The sequence below is a fragment of the Lissotriton helveticus genome, chromosome 5_1 (genome assembly GCF_964261635.1).
Source record: "Lissotriton helveticus chromosome 5_1, aLisHel1.1, whole genome shotgun sequence".
NCBI lineage: Eukaryota > Metazoa > Chordata > Amphibia > Caudata > Salamandridae > Lissotriton > Lissotriton helveticus.
In genome coordinates this window covers 1,052,236,914-1,052,257,989 of record NC_136065.1, presented here as the reverse complement: position 1 = coordinate 1,052,257,989, position 21,076 = coordinate 1,052,236,914, and positions in this window count along the sequence as shown.

The window sequence follows — 21,076 nt, the reverse complement described above, 5'->3', positions numbered from 1 at the left end:
ATCTGTAATTACCAAATTTTACCGATTTGGTAAAATGTACTGAATTTTTTCCTACATAGCATTTACAGATTCTAAAATACCGAATCGGTAAAATTCGGTATTTTAGAACCGGTAAATGTAGATTACCTACATAAGGCCCTTTGTGTATAGTTTGCATCACTTTTTCTGCACACTGCAAAACATATTTTTGGATATATAAAGCTTCGCAAAGCCTGATTTGTGTGGCTTTGTAAAAAAAATAAAAAAAATAATAAGTAATGCAAGGAATCAGATAGCGCTAACTTGCTGCGTTACATAGGTTCAGTGTGGTTGTTCCTATGCTTCCAACAATGAATTTTCAGGCAAACTCATACTTACAAATACTTGAAAATATGGGTTTGCACCAAAATTGTGAGCCTATCAGAGCCTTGCATATAAATAACGTTATTTCTCTTTGCTTTTTCCTCTTTGCATGTATGCACATGCGTACAGAGGAAATAGCCTCAAAGGACAGATTTTGTGCAGGAAGCTATTTCTTCCTGCACAAACACTATCCCGACCACAATGCAGGAACCCCTTGCGACATGATGCAAGGGTGTTTGGATTGGCGCTAGGCAGCCACAAACTGTGCCAGTGTTAGGAGTGTGCAGAACTGTACCATATGTTTGTAAATATGGTTCTCCTCTGCTCTCTCCCTTTCACGCAACGCAACACAGCAACTTCGCTTGCTGAGCTGCATCGTGTGAAATGTTAGTAAATGTACCCCTTCCTACCCAGGTAAAGGACCCGGTATTCCCAGGTCTGTGCCTCAGGAAGGGGTGGGTCTCTGTTCCTGTCCTCATCCCCTGAACTGGTCCGACTGGAGAATCTCTTTAGTGGCTCTAGTGAACTGGTGGTAAGGCCACTGAGATTTGCTATATTTTTATTCATTGAACTTTTATAAGGTTTTTGAAGCTTTTTAATTTAATCAAACATAATGAGCCCGAGGTCTTCTTTCCTTGAACCATAGCTGGGTCCAGGACAATCTGCTGCTGCTTAATAAAAAGACAAAGAGAGTAATCCCCCTCTGCGATATCCTTTGTCCCAGTGATTCAAGGAGATCATTAATTGCAATGTTAGGAAGAATGGGTTATAAAAGCGATATTTCGCTATCTGTGAAAGTTTAAATTGTGTTAGTTCTTTTTTTCCTTAATATGTCATCATATTAGTAGTCTGTTAAGACCTTTAGCCTAGCCCAAAAACGACTAAATATATGATGTCCATTAATTATGCTAGAAGCCTCACTTTGCTGCTGAGTTCACCGGGCCAGCTGTAACAGCCGTCTGCCTCTGCTCCCCTGCCATCAGCCATTAATTAATCCTCTCAAATGAAGAAGAATTGTTCAGAGGATATTTCATCGTTAAATAGGCACTTTGTGATTGCTAAAATATCTGGTGTATTTCTCTGCGGTATTATAAACTATGCATTGTCTTCAATACATGAATCCAGCTCATCAACGCAATTGTTTTTCGGAACCTTTAATCTCTTGACTCTGTTACTACTAGGAAATGAACTGTTCTGTGGTGTAACGTATTGTAATGGGGGCCCCCTTGCAGAATGTGTTGCAGGCCCCCTGAGGCTCCCATATGTCACTTATATTTATAGTTCTGAGTCTGACCGGGTGCCATGGAGCGCCCCCCCTGCCCACACTCTCCCGAACGTACACAGACGAAATATTAATTGTTTTTTTTTGTTTTGTTTAATAAAAGTTTTAGTAAATGTGTACAGTTTTCTTATAAAACGAAAATTCCAAAACCACATAAATGGATAATGTCTTAAAAACACTACAAGAGAAAAAAAAGTAAAGAAATTCAAAATAGAAATAATATATGCAGTGAACCAAGTCCAATAAGATAATAATTCTGTATCTATTCAAAAAAGCTCATTTTATATTTTGTAAGGTGTAAAGAGGAAAGAAAAAGAGAAAGAAAATATGGAGGAGAAGGGAAGAAAAGAGAAAGAAAGAAGAGACAGGAAATATACATTATTGATTCTAGACTTAGATCATATAAGAAACATATATTAGCCATATCATATCAGAACATTGGGTGAGTCATAGTTACTATATAGCGCAAGAAATATAGCAAAAACAACCAATAAAAATAAACCCTATATTAGAAAACAATCATGGAGGCTGAAAGAACATCATGGAGTCCTTGGAGGCTTTATAATTTTTGTTTAAATAGTTAGTGAGAGGTGTCTGCTAATCCAACATTTATGAAGTCAGTACCCCAAGGGGCGCATGCTCCTGAAAAGACATGCGTATGTCTACATCAAAGAACCAGCTGTAGCCTCTCCCATATTATGGTCTGATCTGGTATGGCATGATATGGAATAATTATTGGCTCCAATAGTACAGTAGGATAAATAAGGGTGTGGTACTGTACTGGATGGTATGCAAGGTATAATATGTTGTGCTGCCTTGTGTTGTGTTAATACAGGACTAGTTCTCAGAAAGGCGTGCACATTTTAAAGCAGCTATTCGACATCAGTATTTAGGTAATGAGTATCTGCAGGTATCATAGGACATTTCTGTGACAACACTTCAGCTTTCACTGTCTCCTAACTTATGGGAGTGAATATCTTGTCTACAAGGCGATGGCTATTGCTTTCCAAACTGTTGACTCTTTGATGACAAAGGTGTGTGTGCGTAAGACTATATATCCTAAGGACAGAAAGATGTTGAACAAAGAGGCCTTTCAACTTCGAAAGCCAGTTACAAGTTTGAAAATGTCATTGTATTTTGTAAAGGGCGTTTACCCCTTCACCCACCATCTCCCAAGTTGAAACAGACTACACAATTTAGTAAGCTGTAGATGGGTTGTTCTAGATTCCCAGGCTGTCAAACTCCTTTTCTGGCATATCCAAGTAAAATAGCTAGAGTGTAAAAACAAGATATGCAAATCAGGGTCTTGAGTAATCCATCTAAAAAGAAAAAAGTCTGGCAGTGCAAATACCCTTTGCAAGAACAGTACTAAAAAGTGGTTGTTAATCACAATTCCTACATTTTAGAAAGAGAATATGTGGCATATTAGACAGGAATTTAGAAATCCTACCGCCACATTACCATTACCCACGCCCCATACATTGGGATATTTTGTATATACATTTTGTAATTTTATTCTTTTGTAATTGTTAGCCTTTAGAACAGAAGGGTTCTACAAAACCTTGTCTACTTTCAGTGGGTACATCACAGTACCTACGGATAAATGGCGATTTAGTGAATGGGCTAAGGAAACCAACAGCATAATTGCAAATGTTACCAATTTTTGCATATATTTCCAATTTACATTTCAAATAGCATGAGGGACAGTAAAAAAATAGATTTCCTGTGAGACCATGGCTAGCAACTAATCTCTATACATTGGGGGGAGCAGAGTTTTCAATTATTTCTAAATGCCAATCAAAATCTTCGAGCTATATTATTGCAATGATTTTATTACAGATATGAAAAGATATAACTTCTATACCTTCATTATATCACAAAAACAGTTAATTCAGTGGATTATCCTATTGTTCAATCATTTATAAGACAATCTAAATTACATGACTTCTGTATTGTACATTGAGTGCATCAAACCTATGACTGGTGTTTGTAGTGTCTGATCTAGCAATCAAGTAGTATGTTCCCCCATGCTTTTCGACTGTAAAAATAATCATTACAGCCACAGCCACCATGTATTTCATGGTGAAACCAGCTTCTTTAGGGCTGAAAACAACTTATATTGCATAGAAATTAGCATAACTGCACTGCCTATATGTGAAAACGATTCCATATGCCCACAAATATTTATAAATTCATTACTATGCAATATTTACATAATAGAAGACTTCCATATACATATCCAAAACTGTTATGCAATTGTAATTCTTATAGCCTAAATCCCAAATAAAGAACATTTCTTTTTTCCAAACTATTTAAAAAAAAAATGTTTCCCTAGGAGGAGTTTTTATCTATAGAGTCCATGGGCCATATGTACAGAATTTAGGGTGTGTGATTTCCTAATTGCGATTCTTTGTGAATCCCTAATGTACAAAGACCTAGGTGTTGGAAACAGCAATTCCTAATGAGGTTGTAATTGATCTACCTCATCAATATTAATGAGGTAGCATGCAGTTTGCGACCCATTAGGAATTTCAGCCATCACAGGGATGGTTTCCTGTTGGGGTCAGCAGACAACCATGTGTGTGAGATTGCTTTTTAATAAAGCAATCTATTTTTTAAATGCAGCCCTTTTCCCTAAAGGAAAACGGGATGCATTGAAAAAGAAAAAGAAACATTAAAGTTTTAATCTTTAAGATAAGGTAGTGGTCAGTGGGACCACTGCCTGCTCCTAAAAACATTCACAATGCGGAAGGGGTTCCATGGGGACCCCTCCCCATTTGTGAAAGGTTACCACCTCCCTTAATGTGCCAGTTAAAATTAAATGTTTTGCAACTGTAATTTGGTCGCAAAACATTCATACATACCACTGAGAATCAGAATTATGAAGGGGCGCCCTCAAAACATACCCCTTTGAAATACCAATTCATAAGTCCAATTTGCGATTCGGTAATAGGTTATTAAATCGCAATTTGGCATTTGTACATGTTAAAAACCCTTTTCCTGGTCGAAAACACCCCGATGGTGTGAAGTGGGCCATTTGTGACCTTAAAAAAGGTTTTGTACATATGGCCCCAAATACTTTCAAACTGAATCTCTAAATTTGTATTGAGCACCTTTCAAACATTTCTATTACAAGATCCCATGTGAAGGGGCACATTGTCATACCCAGTTAGTAAAGTAGTGAGTAAGAGGACTCCCTATTGGCTATCTTTTTGTCTATCTGATTACTTTGTAAAGATAGAATTCTAAGAATCATAATTTGTTTTATAATATGACATTAGTAAGCTATGTAGGCCAAAATCCGTTAACCGTACACGTTTTTCATAAACATAATGAAATATTGTTTCTCCCATACAGTAAGATGTCATGATGTTAATAGCCAAAACGACTTAGGATCACTTATATCTTATGGCTGAAATCACCACACCAATATCAAAAACAATTATTTGGAGGAGGAGCCTAGCTCGCGAGCGTAATGGTCGCCTTTTAGCTCGGCTCCCGCAGCCCTCCGGCCTGATCGAAAATCCTGTATTATATCCTGTCCGGAGCCGACACATTATCGGAGAATTGGAGACGGAACACCTCACTTGTACTTACCGTTTGGCCCGGAGGTTTCGACGTGCAGCGGTTCCGAAGTTGTGCCCTCCGCAAGACCGGGGCCTCCGTGGACCCTAGACCGGGACCTAGCCGGTGGGATCCGACGACTGTCGGCCCCGGTCGAGAGAGTGAACCCATGATGAGAGCCGTTGTGCGAATATCCCGGCGATCCTGATCCGGGCCTGCCCTGGTGGCCGCGAGGCTGATGTGGGGGAGATGCACCGGTGACTGATTCTGTGAAGGGGTCCCCCCCGGCGCTGCTGTGTCCGGCGGCCCTGGACCTCTGCGCATGGACTCTGCTTGTTTGGGGCGCCGGTGCTGGTGTAGGCGGAGACCCGCATTGGGCAGACATCCTTTCTGCACCAAGGCTGCCATTGCTGGGAGCCCCCCGGAGCTCTGTAAAGTCCTACATTTTTGAACTGTTTTTTGAGAGTCGCGGAGGGTGGCGACTGGGCTGCCTTTGCGAAATGGCGGCCGACCATCTGGAATTTGCATCGCCTCGTGGCGGCGGGCTTGGGTTGCCTGATTGCGCGGGGGTCTGGTCTGGTGAGCGGGAGCTTACACTCAGAGATATCCTGGAAGCTCTGCGATCCCTGCGCGCATTCCTGGCCCCCGATGTCCCCGGGAGCCCGCCACGATCTGCCGCCATTTTGAGCAGCCGTTTCTTCTTGCCTTCCTCTTGTTTCAGGGACTCCATTGTCTCGCCCCCCTCGACTGCTGCAAGTGTTGCCGCCGCTGATCGACGATCATTTTGTGTGCCGGTGACTTTGGAACTCCCTGCTTTTCGAGGTTCTGACCCCGGGGACTTGGACATTGTGCCGCGGCCCTGTTCGGCTGGGATGCCCGGAAGTATTGGTGGACTGCCGCCTGCGCCTGCACCGATGGCTTCGCATTTGTCTATTACAGAGAACCCCTCGCTTTCCCAAACGGCGGAACTGATCTCCTTCTCCTCATCACCCGTGCTGCGCTTGCTGATGTTTATGAACTCTCTACTCAGACTTTTGCTCACTTGCGTATTGATTGACCCCCCTTGTCTACATGGCAGAATTTTTTTTTTTCGATTGTGTGCTGGTTTGGTATTGAGTAGCTCACTTTACATTGTCATGTGGTGGGTGGGATTTGTTGTTCGGAAGGGCTGGGGGTGATATGCGCGACTCCTGGGGATTATTGCGGTACGACTTCGTGGTGCGATTGTTTGTACCCATTGTGAGGTGTGAGGTCCTCTCCTCTGTAAGTTTTATGGCGCTTGAAATGGTGTCGTCCTGGTCTGTTTTTTGCTGCGATTATCTGGTTGGGCGGAGGGCTGCGGCCGACCGTATTGATTTCTGTTCTCATGCTCCTCCCTCCTGTTTTCTTTCTGTATGTTTCTGTTACTTTTTGTCTCGTTCTTCTCTCTTTCTTTCTTGCTATATTTCGGGTTCTGGTTTAGGGCGACAGGCACGCTGTTTGAAGGGTAGGCCATAGCCTTCTACAGGGGTGCAGGGTGGGATGGGTGGGTTGGGTTCTATTTGTTGTTTGTTTTATGGTTCTATGGCCCTTTTGTATCTCTTCTCGTAATGCCGCGTCTGTCCTTGCATCCCGTGGTATGTTCGGTGTGGGGTGTGTGGCTTCGTCGATCCTCCTCTTCTGGGTTGGTTACTTTTCGTCTCGATTGCTGTACCCTCCTTGTTACGGATGCTCCTGTTTTCTCCTATACTCTCGCCACGGGACGCCTGTTTCGGCGTGGTCTTCTTTCTTTCGTTTTTGTGTTTCATTTCCTTTTCTCATTTTTCCGCTTTGCCCTTTTCCCCTCCCCCTCTTTTCCCCCTCTCTCCCCTTTTCCTTGCCCCCCCCTTTTTTTTTCCTAGAGGTCATTATGACGGGTTAGTTTTGATGTAATGTTTGTCCGATCCCTCTGTCCTGGCTTGGCTGTGGTTTGGGTGGTGGCATGTGAAGATGATAATGAACACGTGTAGATTATCTCTAAAATGTCCCTGTCTCCCGGTGTGTATCGTGTTGCCTCTCCTGTAGTACGGCCCCATGCCCCCTTATTGTCGCTGAGGATGGTTTTGGGACTTCGGACACCTCTATATTGAAAGTGAGCCTATCGTACTCCTTATCCCTATATTATAAAATTAACCTTTTTTACTCCTGTTTCTTGGCCGTCTGGTTCCTAGGTGTTTTTTCCCCCTTTTTATGATTGTTTTGCCTCTGCTTTTTGTTGATTGAATCTGTACTGTTTGCCTTGGAACCTTTGACCGCTTTACACATTGATGCTGGCCGATTTGGTTGTAGGCCTAGACTTGTATATCCTTTTGATGCTAATAAAGGTTTAAAAAAAAAAAAAAAAAACTATTATTTGTTCACCTCAAGACTGATATGAATATTTCTTCTTTCAAATATTCCTCACAGACATTTAAAATGTCCCATCTAACTTGAAAGCCCTTCAATCTTCTTCTCACTAAGGCAGTATTCACTATATTATCATATATGTAAACAAAAAACAAATCCATCATTCAATCTTTCCCCATAGATTTAAGATCAATCCAAAGTTAAAGAACACAAGATCTCTTTGTCTTACCTCAATATTTATAGTAGGAATTTCCACCTGACATCCATAACACAAATCAATCCTCAAAACCAATTGTTATTCATAACCTCCTTCCGTCCATACCTTTTCATCATCCTGTAAATGCATCACATATCTTTGAAACAAGATTTATACAAACTTCTTAATTCTTCATTTTATCTACTGTAATTATCCTACTCACAGAAGACATAAATTCAATTGCATTACGTATCTATTCACTTCCATGGATTCCAACTCACTTTCTAATATTTGCACAAAGTTAATCCTACAGTTCCTAGCTAAAACTGAATACCAATGCGAGCATATGTCAAGTCAATTAATTTCATATTTGAGAACTTTAGCATTTTTCTGTCACTATAGCATCAACCTCTACAGACCCATTACTTATATATCCTCCATTGTGGGAAACATCCATTCATCCTATTTTCATTTATCTCAGCTCTTACTATTTTATATAAGGCTATTTCAAAGAATTTTATCATATTTTTTGCTATTCATTTAATACTAATACGATAAATCATAGATAATCACATCACTCTTAATGTTACAGTCACTTCAATGAAGTGACTTACCAAAACAAACGCCTCAGAAGGAAAATGGATCTTCTGCAAACAAAGAATTTATTTTGCCGTGGGTCTGATTTAAATACTACACCTGAACTCTTACGTCATTTCCCTTTCCCTGTGCTGCGAAACCAGATGGAAAGGTTGTATAATCAAAATCCTGATATGGATTGGTCCATCATCTTGTTTGCAACCACCAAAAGTCCACACTTAGGGATAACCAATTCTAAAAAGCCTACAATCATGCAATGATCAATATATGTTTCTGTATTTTAAAATATCCTAATTCCAAGAAAACATTGTAATCAAAATGCCCAATGTCACTGGTCGTGTTGTAACCACAATCCAAACAATTTGGATCAGAGCTACAAATATATTTGTAAACCACTTAAATCACATACTGGAATCAAACTCCCACTCCTCTCAGTGCATTATCTGATCACACTCGTATTTCTACGGTGTGCTATTAGGCTCCTCTTTCTCTCTTATTCATTAATCCCCTTCCTGAGATTCAACTTCTTATAGCATTAAATAAGTATCAAGTAGTTTGACATCTTCCATCTTCAATATTTGAGAGCTAGATTTGCAAAAATTCCTCTCAGATCCAAATAAGTAAAAAGCCTAAACCACTTAAACTGTAGATGAATACCTCGACAATTCAGATATTTAACAGATCCAGCTCATATTTCAATAGAATCAAACTGCCACTTGCTCTAAGAGCAAGTGGTAATAAGTTCTCACACATCCATTGTGCTACATCATTCTATTTTGTTGTGTATAGATGGATCCTCTCTCAAAAGTCTCAACTTCTTATATCAGTATGCAACACAGAACTGGCATAAATGACTTCACTTTCAAATGTATCAATATTTCCCAGTGCAATATCACACTAGACTTGAACTCCCATTTTCTTGGAGAGCAAGTGGTAATCATGCCTGCACCTCTCTGTTGAGATACTGCATTCATTACTGAAGTATAAGCATAAATTACCTAGTCAACTCTCAGTTCATTATCACAATATGCAGGGCTAAAATGGCTTGAATTACTTCAATTCCTTCAATGTCTATTTAATCTATATTCCCCAATACCATTGCCTCCATATGTGAGGTATCCTCTTATTGTGTACACTTATTGTGTTCACTTTTCTTATCAAGAATTTTAATATCTAGAAGGTCTATGCCAGTATAATAGAGATCCTCTTATTATATTCACTTTTCTTATAACAATATGAGTTGTAATAAACTAGCTTGAATACCTGCAATCCCTACGTAATCAGTATTCCCCAATAGAACAACGGAACTCATTATGATGGTGGAAGGACCGCCACCGCTCCGCCATCCCAGAGGAAATTCCCACTGCCAAATTAGGTTGGCAGTGGGAATTCCAATGTGTCCACGGCGGACGGAAAGTACGCCCGCCACTGTTCCGCAAGGCGGTCCTTTTCCACCCGCCTTCCGGAACCAAAACACAGGCCAGATTAGGAAATCCCTTTCCGCCTGTCTTTTCGCAGCAGTCATCCCACTGCACAAACACAGGTGGAGGCTGCATTCAGGGGCCCGTTGTGGGCTCCCTCTGTGTTGGAGGGTGCACTGGGGGGTAATTTCCCTGCACGGCAAGCACCACGTGGCGCCTGCCAGGTAGTGTAGGGAAATGCTCAACATGGCACTTTAGCATTGCGGACGGTGCTGCAGCGGCGAGTGCATCCTAATTGCTGTGGTGAGACCACTGCATGTCTGGCGGTGGGTCCCAGCACCGCTACAATGGCGGGCGGACTGATGCCTCCAAGCCATCGTAACGAGCCACAGAGTTCTTATTAAAGGAATCTCCTTATTGTATCCACTTTTCTTCAAGAATTCCAATGCATGCAAGGTCTATTTCTCATTAGACCTTTAAAAATAAACAAAGTATGGTTTACCACCGTAAAGGAGATGATCCGTTCATTTTAGGACCATGGGAGGGAAGCTAGCTTTAAATCCAAAGTTATTTAAGATGACATACCATAGGATGGATTTACACTGTACAGATCATGCTCCATATGACCAGTGTGTGTCCAGGAGGGTCATCCATCAGGCAGGCAGGAGTGCAGAGGAACTGGCGCCAGGCATCCACATTTCTTTTACAATGCTAAGTAACATCGTCACTGGTGTGTCTTAGCATTTTAAAAGAAATGCGGACGCCGGCCAGTAATTGCTATTTGCATTTACCATCCACATCCACCCTATTTGCATGTTTGCATGGAATCCATGCATGCATGCAAATAGGGTGGGTGTAGCCCCAGCACCTAGGGAAAGAAATTGCAGCTGGGTTTAGGCCTGGCAAAATGTTTATTGTGCCAGATCGAAATGACAGTTTAAAACTAAACTGCACTACAGGCTGCAGTGGAAGGCCTGAGGCATGCTTTAAAAGGCTACTGTAGTGGTAGGCACAATAGGTGTTGCAGGCCCACTAGTAGCATTTAACTTCCAGGCCCTGGGTATAGGTAGATCCATTTATTAGGCACTTATAAGTAATTTAACTGTACCATTTAGGTGTAGTTGTCGGTATCCTGGTTATGGGAAGACATGACAGTGGTTTTATTGTGTAGAAGGCACGCTCTGTGACATTGTCGACTTGTGGTATCAAGGATATGTCTGAATCCCTGGTTACCCATAGGTTTCTGACTTCTTTTGTCATTGTTGTAGTTGCTACACTTTCCTTCAGCTATATGCCATTGTCCACAGGTCAGGAATTATTTGTCTATGTGGAATTGAGTGTTAGGTGATTACACATTAACCATATGTTTATAGCGCACAGGCAGTTGGCATGTTTGGGGTTGTAGAGGTTTTCCAGGCCGTTCCTTTTTAGAATGATTTGCATGTCATCTGCATAGCTGTAACAGGTGAGGTTGAATGATTTAACAATGTTTGATAAGGGTGCTAGGTAGATTTTGAATAATAGAGGGGATATGATGGCCCATGAGGGATGTCTCAGTGTTCATTTTGAGGAGCAGATGTGAAAGGTGGTAGGTAAACTATACTTTGTCTGTCTCTGATGTAAGAAGCAATGAATTTTCACATATTCCAAGATGATGCTGTATTTGATTTGATTTGATTAATTATTGATTTGATTAATAAATGTATATAGCGCACGAATGCCCGAAGGGCATCATGGCGCTGGAGTTGGCAGGACCGAGTATTGCTGATATGGGATTCGGGCTGAATCAGTTGGAGAAGAGCCAGGTTTTCAGCACTCTTCTAAAGGACATAAGCAAAGTGCTGCTCTTTATCGAAATTAGAAGGAGGTTCCAAGTTTTGGCTGTCCCTAGTAGGAAGCTTCTTCCCCCTCAGTGTACCTGCTTGAACTTGGGTATTTGTAACAGTTTTGAGTGGGTTGATCCTAAATTTCTGGCTGGCAAATACCATTTCAGGTGCGTCCTCAGATACTGTGACCCTTTACCATGTAGAGCTTTAAAGGCAAGGCACTGTGATTTAAATGTAATCCTTTTGTCCACTGGAAGCCAGTGGAGAGCTCTTAATCTGTGGGAGACTGGCTCATATTTGGGGATATCCAGTATTAGTCTAGCTGCAGCATTCTGCAATCGCTGCAGTTTTAGTAAATACTGGGATTGGATCCCCAAATATAGGGCATTGCCATAGTCCAGTCTGGAGAGGGCCATGGCTGTAACAAGTGTTTTTAATGCCTCGGGAGGGGGCTGGGGGGGATTGAATGGACGGATTTTCCTGATCGTCTTTAAAATACCCCACAATGAGGAGGAAAACTTACTGATCTGACTATCAAATGTCAATTTGGCATCAAAAACAACACCTAGGTTCTTAACCTTAGGGACTGGGATAGGGCAATCACCCAGATTGGCAGGCCACCATCTAGGAGACCAAAAGGAAGAATTGGATCCTAGCAACATGACTTTGGTTTTTTTGCAGTTCAATTTCAGGCAGTTGGACTGCATACATGTATTAACCTGAGTCATGCAGTAGTTAAAACGATCGGCTATCTCCTCCATGTTATTTGAAACTGATCCCACCACCTGGGTGTCATCAGCATAGGAGACCACCGAAAAACCACACTGCCTAATGATCGAGGCCAAAGGAGCCACATAAATATTAAAAAGTGTGGGGCTCAATGAGGAGCCTTGTGGCACACCCCATGGCAGTTTGAAAGACTTGGAAGCTGAGTCTCCCAGTTCTACTGAAAAAGTTCTATCTGTTAGATAGGATGACAGTAGAGTGATGGCGTTGTCTTGAATCCCCAGCTCCGACAGTCTACCAGTTAGTATTTCGTGGTTCACCGTGTTGAAGGCCACAGATAGATCTAACAATATCAAGGCGACCTTCCCCCCTGCATCCAGTATTATTCTGAGTTCCTCTACTGCCATGACCAGAGCAGTCTCTGTTCCATGACCCTCTCAGAAGCCATATTGTCAATGGTCCAGGAGGTCCCTAGTGGAGATAAAAGTTGTAAGTTGTGTGTTAAGCAATTTCTCCAGTACCTTAGACGGGAAAGGAATCCTAGAAATCGGACTGTAGCTACTGGGCTCCTTATTGTCAAGGTTCTTTTTTTTAACAGAGGCAGGACTGAGGCAGTTTTCCAGGCATCTGGGAAAAGGCCTGACTGAATTATCTCAGTAAACATTAGATTTAATTGTTCACTTAGTATTTCTGGGAACAGATGGAAAACTTTAGGGGGACAGGGGTCTGATGGGGCTCCTGACTTAGTTGTCTTCACCACTTGCATAATCTGTTCCACCAAGGGAGAAGAAAAGGAGAAACCTGTACCGGATGTACAGGTATCCGACCCTGGCTTAGTAAGCTTAGAGGATGAGTGAGTGTTATCCTTGAAGGTTTTGTACACTGTCTCAACTTTATTTATGAAAAACGATCTCAGCCTCCAGGATTTTTGTTGTACAATATTTACTTCTTTCCTCTATAACCAGTTTCTTGTATACTGACAGTGTTTGAACATATTCGGTTTTCCTAACCTGATTGTCATTTATTCTACACTTTCTTTCTGACCTTCTGCATGCTTGTTTTTGTGCTCTAAGTTTGTCCGTAAACTAAGGCTCAGAGGGCTTTTTCCTTCTTGAAATGAAACTCTTTTAGGAGCTACAGCATCTACCGCTGTTTTAACCCACGTGGTTAAACTATGAACCGCTGTGTTGGTATATGTGGGAGAGGTGTGGCGCCGCGGCCAGGGTGACTGACGGCTGGAATCTGGGGACCACGGTTCGATCCCCGGCTCCGGCGGCAGGTTAGCCCAGCACCATGTGACTCTGGGCAATAGCTCGCTTAATCTTCCCGACGGCCCCCAGCGCCTAGAGACCCTTACGGGTGATTGTGCGCTTTACAAATGTGGACTTTACTTTATCCGCTACGAGGATCGGTTTAGTTTTAAGTAATAGAGCTTGTAGATCGGGGGTATTGATATTAGCCCAATATTTATGGGTTACCAAGATGGGTGTGTTTGTTGATGTTGGCTGGTGCAGAGCTGCACTTACCGTGAGCATTATAGCTCTATGGTCCGACCAAGGGACGGGAATTACCTCTAGAATTTTAAGCATGGGATTTGAGGTAAAGATTCCATCCAGGGTATGTCCAGCTATATGTGTAACTTGCTTAACTATCTGTCCCAACGAGAAGCCCGCCATCGCATCGACGAGTGTGGCAGTATTGTGATCTGCTGAGTTTTCTAAGTGATAATTAAAGTCTCCTAATATTGTAAAGTCAGAACAGTTTATACTGGATTCCAGGAAGAGACTGATTCTGTCCAAGAGAGGGGTCCGTGCCCTCGGAGACCTATAGATGAGAAGTGTTCAATTTCAGTAACTCTTCTCTTAAATAGGTAACCTTTCTCCGTTCTTCTGAAAAATGTACAGGGGTTCTGGCGCTAGGCGTGGGCCAGGCGCCTGCGGGCACAGACGGGCTTGCCTTTGGTGCACCTTTGGCACGTCTGCTGCGCGTGTGCTGTCATCGGGCTAAGTAGGGGTTTCAGCTGGAAGACTAGCCCGCTAACCACCCGGAAGGGCCTATGTTCCCCTAAAGTGTGCGAGCTTAGAACGCTCTCCGCTCAATGGCACTTTCCACGTTGGACCGGGGCGTGAAATGGAGAGATCGGGAGCACAGGCCATTGGTTAATCACGAAAGAGTGCTGTGAAAACAACAGCGCTAGGTAAGCGCAACCTGAACAATTAAAAACAGTTTAAAAAGCAGTATCAAAGGAATAGCAGCAAAACAATGGCAAATGTAAAATAATTATGTTAAAAAGCATCTGAATAGCACAACCGCAATGCAGCAGTCCTACCACTTCGGCTTTGTAGTAGCATGTGATGGTGGTCAGTCTTAGACACAACTTATAAATCCAGCAGCAAAAGGGCAGCCATTCCGTTCTTGTCCACTTCGAGTTTCAGATCACATGATAGCTGACTCTGAGCCTCTGCCTGATCTGAAGCTGAATGTTGGGCTCACATGAAGTAATTTTCCTTCTGTAAATTCTAATAATTGATTAAACCCTGGTCTTTCAAATATTTTTCCTAAGAATAGTCCCTTTGATATAGGTCCATATTTTACTGGATTGTAAGGGTCGTGGTTTAACATGTTGAGAAGTGGTCTAATGTAAAAGGTGTTCAGCTCAGATAGGAATGAGCCTAGTTTGAGGGACTTGTTGATTAAACATCTGTCATGAGCACTGTTACAGGGCTTGCTCAAATCTCTTCTATTTGTATTGTGTGCTTGCTTGAAGACCCTTTTATCTATTTCTACTAAAAAATGTAAAGTTTAGACAAGTGCATCATGGCCACCTCTTACATAGTCTGACATATTTTTGTTAATTATAGTATGGTCACTGCCATGTTAAAAAGGACACTTACTATGGAGGCTAAAATGTCTACATGATAAGTGAGATGGCACATTTGTTACCACTTGTTTAATCTTACAAACTATGTGCTACAAAACCCTTGTATTTGACCATAATTTGGAGAGGTATCGCGTCGGAACCATCAGACCAGAGGTCACCCGGTTTGCTTCAAATCAGCAAGAGTTAGGGGTTGCTCCAGGGCTCCAAAAATAGCGTAGGGAAGTGGCCTTCAGTCCTGCACTGCTTATCATTCTGGTGTGATAGAAAAGAGCTAAACAGCTATTCCTCAATCAGAAAGGTATGCTATGTAAACCATCTTTAAAATGTTTATAGGCTTTCTATTTTATGCTTCTGCTAAATTCCAACATAATGCTTAGATATAGCAATGGGGGGGTTAGAATACTAAGAACTTACTAACCATGTTAGGAATGTTTATATTGTTTTTGCTGGCCACCTCAAGCATTGCTGCATTTATTTCATTATTCTGTGTTATCTTTCATGCTTTATGTATTAGAAATGGGTTTTAGAAACTAAAATGTTCAAAGTGTTATCCCATGTTTCTTAGTGCTATTTCGAGCGTGTTATACATTAACAAAAGAGGGTTTGGAGTTTCACAGTGACCATGAACTCATCTAAAGGGGCTAATTGTGAATAGAAAACACCACCTGCACAGTATTGCCTACTGGGTTGTGTATGGGTAGCAGTCCAACTGGATTTCTAATTTGTCTTTGAGCATTGAATCAAGTCTTTGCATCGGGGGTTAGAAATCCAACACCAGAAGCTCTAGGCAAACTCCTAGACCATGACACATCTAGCTACTTCTTCTGCATAAGTTTAGGTTTAAAGGTGATACTAATGGTCTGCATACGATACTGTCACCCAAAAACTTTTCTGAGAGCGCATTGAAGGTATGTCGCGTAGAAGATTGCTTTCTTTTCTTTCTATGTTTCTGTGGGTCATATGTGGGGGTGGTGGTGCCTGTGTTTTCTTTACGGTAATTTGCTATTGTTCTTCTAATTCCATGGAGATTTTGTCACATAAGTCTTATGATTGTGGTGTTTCTGTGTTTTGACGCTCAGGATAGCAGAATTCTGTAAGAATCGTTTGGAGTTCCTTAGAGGGGCAGTCAGCTTCAGATATGCATATGTGGAGTAGTGCTGTATATTTGTGGTTCTGATGTTTTTTCTATAGGCTCTATTATAGTGGTATAGAGTGATTTTCTCTTGTTCATTTCTTGAATGTCTCCACTTGGTCGTAGTATTTGATTTGGGTTTTCATTCTTCTGATGTTGTCATTAATCCAAGTGATGTTCGTTTTTGTAGTAAATGCTGGATGTGGTCTTTATTGGTATCTGTTTGTCCAGTTGTAGAAAGTGTGTATGTCTTGAGGTTGCATAGTTATTGGATTTCTTTTGAGTTGAGAGTTGAGTTTGTGTAGGTCTAGTCTTTTCCACTGTCTGTATGAGTGTTTTTTGTTGTTAGTTTTTGGTGTCTTTGAATTGTTGCTGTGTTGAACTTGAAGGTAGTGATGTGGTTTCAAGTGCCTAATTTGTAAAAGATAGGTGCCATGTACCTCGTCAGAAGGTCACTGCAGCTTGCACAACTCATTGCCCCTGCCAGTGCTGCCAATGACATTACCAATATTACCAACACAACTACTAACCATCATGCTCCTATAAGTGTGACAATTTAGACTATTCCAGTCCCCCTAAATTATAAGAACAAGTTGGAAGGCAGGTAGTAGTAACTTTTAACCCCTTGGCCGTGACAGTAATTCCGCCGCGGCGCTGGGGGGGAGCCGCGCGGCGCCGCCATGCTGGTGGCAGAACTACTCCGTCACCAGCCACGGGCGCGCTGTGCTTGTGACGGAGTGGTTGCGTCACGGCCCCGCCCGCATAATGGAACGCGCCACGCAGGTGGGAAATTGATGCCGCGCAGGCGCGGCGGGCGGGCCGTGACGGAACCACTCCGTCATTAGCACAGCCCATCCATGGCTGATGACGGAGTGGTTCCATCACCAGCGCTCAAGGGGTTAATGTATATTGAATGAATAAACAACTATTGTTGTGTTCAGTTCAAAAGCAGACAAACAGTGTGACCATGTGGGAGACTGACATAAGTGCCAGTGTTGACAATTAAATGCTGGTGCCGAGCATTAGAAACCACTGACTCAAATTAAGCACTGGACTGGTCACTCCAGCTTACGAAGAAATTGTCTCTTACTGTGACCTGTGCCAGTGGGGCAAATAGGATATGCAGATTGTGTCCAGCAGAGGGAGTTAAGCTGGAAATAATCTGTTGGAGGTTGAAGGTCTCTGGTTAAATTCTGCTTGTCAAACCATAAGTTAAAGTTTCATAGAATGTATAGCTATTGATTGCTCGTATATGTCTTGGTCACTGTATTTAGAGTAGGGTAGATGTTTTTTGCACTGACGGCACATAGTTATTGTGAGTACCAATCAAACCGTAGCAACTACTGGATTTTAGAACGTGTCCACACACTCCATGCGGGACGCTAGCATGCTGATTACTTCATGACATGACCCCGTCCAGAGGGGACATCATGCACCCGTACTTGTGAACCCATGCATAACTTAGCAGAGCAGTTTCCAGTTTAATGATATAGCGCTGAGGCATAGCTATCAATAATGCAGCATAATATATATATAATGTTTTGCACTGTATACGTCTATGGTTCATTGAAACTAAATAAAGTTGATAGGATTGGAATAATGCACCCGGCGTAGTGTCACTGGCTCCAAGGGATTCTAGAACTTTACTGTTCGATCAGTGAAGTCCCTTGCTCACTTTGCCACTGGATTCAAGCAAGCCTGGCTGAAGACGGCTGTAATGCCAGAAACTGGTCCTAGGAAGCTTGAATCCGGTCCAGGGAAGGCATGGCTTGGCAGTTCGGGCTGGACTGTTCCCAAGAGGCACAGGGTCAGACTGATTTTCATATGGCCATGTCTGAACTTGGGTGGCAGAGTGGGCTAAAGAACGGTGATGGATTAAACCCAGATCTGTGTGAGTGAGTGATTGGTTCAGATGCTCCGTCCATCACCACCCCCTTTTGTACCGCTCTGTTGTAGGATGACTCGCCAGTTCAGATCCGATAAGCGCCTGTACAGCTGGCATGGTCAGTGAATTATGAACACTGCAATCTATGGCTTCAGTCTAATGTTACTGAATACACACATAAAGAGAAAAGAACCATGTTAGATTATTAGTGGTTGAGGTCTGTTATCGGAGGAAGCTCAAGAGTCTTGATCAGAAGAACTTATTTAACAACTTTTTTTGGACCTAAGAGAAACATCGCTGACTAAAATGTCACCAGTTATTCCATTTAGCAGTAGAGTAGAAATAACATATTTGTCATGCAACAAAATCACAGATTAAGCATTAAATATTAATTTAAAACACAGGAGCAGATGCACAAAGTAAAAGTTTTATAGGTATCCCCAAGAGGGACAGAATCTGAAGAGGCGGAGCCTAAGCAATGTGGCACTATAAGAGTTCCACTTACAAGAGCTGAGCCCTGACACTGTGACCCAACTCACCTGCGACAATATGGCAAAGATCAACAAGAAAACAAAAACAGCGATTAACAGATTTCAAAGCGAATACGGAGTGAGGAGATAAGCCTCGGTATTGAAAACCACTACTGTGAGATTAATTGTGGAAAAGATCGAATGAGAAAAGAAGCCTGCGAGGAAGTGCAGTGCTGCATTAAACCGACAACCTTTTGCTACTTTAATTAGCAGGAATAAGTTTAGCTGGTGCTGCTGTGACCCCCCCCCCTCCCAGCTGTGCGAGCAACTCACGGGCCCTCCTGACGTTCTTTCCTACCCATCAAATATGTACACCAAGACCTTTTTTGTGGTTTTAGAATGGCTGCAGTTTATTCACATCATAAGTTGATATACACACTTTCCGTGATGGCATTGGTCATCAACATGCTCATTTGTGGCTATCTTGGACTACAACATAAGGCATTTTCATAACAGGTTATACACTGTACATCATATTTTTTGTTGCATATTAATAACTATTACCTCCAACTGTCGTGACAGCTCTACTTCTGTCACTTACTTGGTGCATCGGGTCGCAACTTCAACTTGCTACTGCATATCTGGTGTTCGTGGCCCCATGGCCTTGTTTGGGCTGCAAGTGCTGTGTCTGCCCAGCGCTGACCATTTCTTTCCCTTTTGCCTGGCCTCAAGTATCCCTACCGTAAGGCATCCCAAGGACTTTGTCCGGGCACTTATCTCAAGAGTCCCTGCCGTAAGGCATCTCAAGGACATTATTCGGGCAATTGCACTTGTCTCAAGAGTCCCAGCCGTAAGGCATCCCAATGACATTGTTCGGGCAAAAGACATTTTACGTCTTTATGTGAGGATTCTTTCTTGTTAAACCTCGTGACTCCCCGCAACCTCGTCACACTACAGCTGTGATGCCCGCCTTCTCTGGTGTGGGTGGGTGGGATCAATTTCCTCCGGCGACAAAGCTGAGGATTGCTTGTCTCAGTCGCCTTTTTGGCCATGCTTGTGACTACGCCCTTATTTCCTGATTGGCCCATTTGAACCCAAACTCCCTGGTAACGCACTGGCCTTTTCTTTGGTGCAAGAATGCACCTTCTTGCTCCTGTGCCGTTTGTCTGCCACCCACGGGGGGGTTATCCGCCCATCCTCTAGGGTTGGCTGTACCTCCCGGTCAGTGGTAATTTCGGTCATAGAGATTTGTACAACACGTATTTTGAATTTAGTGTGGCTCTGATCCAGCGGCCTATAGAAAATATATCATAAACAACGCTACCCACCTTCATAACCTATAAACAAAATTCTACACTAACTTATGGACCCATTTATAAACATGACATATTTTGGGCCTACTGAATCAGGTGGTCAGACTATATCTTTATACACATTATCTACAAACTATATACAATTTTATACATCTGTGGAAAGAATATTGTCATTAGAATAAATCCTAACCATTTAAACGACCACCATTGGCGATGGGATCTAGCTAATAGTAACCTGCACTTCTGAATAACCAAGACCAGCTTGTTTGTCAAAAGTAAGATTTTATTTACTAAATTATGGTATTTCAGAATGTAAATTTATTATTGTAATTTTATTAGCATTAAAGTAAACATGTTTGAAAAGCTTCGTGAGAAAAACACATTTTAGTAAGAAATTCAAAGTTTAGATAAGAATTTAGCAGTTTAGCATTTCTAAAGCCTAAGTCCCTAGCTAAGCTAAATAAATGAGAAATAAAGTAAAGTTCTTTGAGGATTCTTACGTGCTCCACGCAAAGTCCAGCAGCACTTCACCCTCATCAGAAAGTCAGAAAGCAGCAGCCAGCCCATCCCTAAGGGCATGACTTTTTATACCTTTCTATGCTAGCTAAACTAAGCGAAGGAAAGTTTTCAAAAATCCTCGAAGTCCCATTGGCTGAGAGTGACAAGTGACATGTCACCCACATTTTAAAAGTTCCATTAGGTCACGTTTCTTAAAGACCATTGTCCTTTTCCGAATGCAACCAGAAACTTCCTTGGTTTGCAACAATTATAAATCAATATTCTCACAGTGTTCATTTTATTTCCGCGGATGCCAAGTTAGAGCTGACAAAATTGTCTTTTATCGCATATCCGACCTTGGCCACGTCCAACAGAATGATGACAGCACATCAGTTTTTTGCTTTGTGAATGCAGCTTTGACGAACACTTTTTTCAGAATGGGCTTCTCGTGACTTGTGCAGAAGTAAAATTCAGCTTTAGTAAACTCGAACAAACTAGGCCCAAAAGCAGGCAACTTATGCTTTCTAGTATAAAACAAACACAAGAAAAGTATTAATGTAAGAAATAATGTTGATTCTG